Below are 1,349 nucleotides of genomic sequence, written 5' to 3'. Positions count from 1 at the left end.
GAAAACATTCAAATTTTCACCATAAAGTTCTTTTCATCGCTTGTCTGCCATATCTGCTGTGTCAGCCTCTAAATGTAAACTATGACTCGGGGATTTCCCGTGAGTTGTGGAGATAATGGAGTGGGGAAGGGGGGGAGGGGGACACCATCAGGGGAGCTGACGGGTGCTACGGCAGGGGTGAAGGAGGGAGGGGGCAGGAAAGGGGAGGGAAGGGAGAGAGAGGGGAAGGGAGGGAAAGGGACGGGCGAGAGTTTGAGACCAATGTTCTCCAGAAGAACAGGCAGATAACGGGAGAACTGCTTTGATGGGCCCTTCCAGAGATCGCCAGGGAGAGCGAGGGCATTCGTTAAGGCCTCGTGATGGGCGGGGAGGGGGAGGCGGTCGCGTCGGCCGGAAGGGAGGGAGCGGGGCGCAAGGGGGACGCTTTACCGAGGTCGATCTCGTGAAATAGTGACCTGAGGAGAGTCGGTATGAGACATAAGGTAAGATAATGAAGAGATAAGATAAAGGGAGAGATAAGATAAGATAAGGGGGAGATAAAATAAGAGAAGAGAGAGATAAAATAAATGAGAGATAAAAAAAGGATAAGGGAGAGATAAAATAAGATAAGGGAGAGAGATAAGACAAGACAAGAGAGAGATAAATTAACATAAGAAAGAGGGAAGCTCTGCTCATGAGAGTGAGAAACTGCCAAATGGAAGTATCAGTAGCAGCATAGTTTCACAAAATGCATCACGTAACGCTTCATCTTTGCATGGCATGGTGCACGAGGAATGGCAAAAGCTAATCTCATCATTAGATGTAATATACGCAAATTCAGAATTCCTTTCACTGTAGGAATAACCGTTCATACTGCACTGCAAATGCGGAATCACGGCAACTAAACTGTGAATAATAACAGAGAATTACGGCCACGATTTTACTACATTTATTCCACTGAAGTTCCTTATACCTTCGTTAGCGCCACAATGGTTCACGAAGTCATAAGCGTAACTTCAAAGTCATGAAAGACAGGTTAACAGAACGTAATCGCACCTTCCATTAACCCTCGTATTTAAGTTGATAAATGTAACTTCCATACGACATAACTCATCCCGGTTATCGGGAGGGAAAACGCTAACCTTTCTTACAGCTACAAATCGATAAACTTTGGAGAAATGGAATCAATTAGACTGCTTGTGACTTCGTATAACTCTTCAAAGGCGCGCGATATTCTTCCTCCCAACAAATGAGGAACGTCAACATTTTCCTCTCCAGTTTAATACCGATGTCTTTTTTTTCGCCTCTCTCTCTCTTTCCGAAGTCGATTGTAACGCGGGTATCAGATACATAGGGAGATGGAAAATTTT

This window comes from Penaeus monodon, chromosome 31 (assembly GCF_015228065.2).
Source record: "Penaeus monodon isolate SGIC_2016 chromosome 31, NSTDA_Pmon_1, whole genome shotgun sequence".
Taxonomy (NCBI): Eukaryota; Metazoa; Arthropoda; class Malacostraca; order Decapoda; family Penaeidae; genus Penaeus; species Penaeus monodon.
This window is presented reverse-complemented; position numbering follows the sequence as displayed.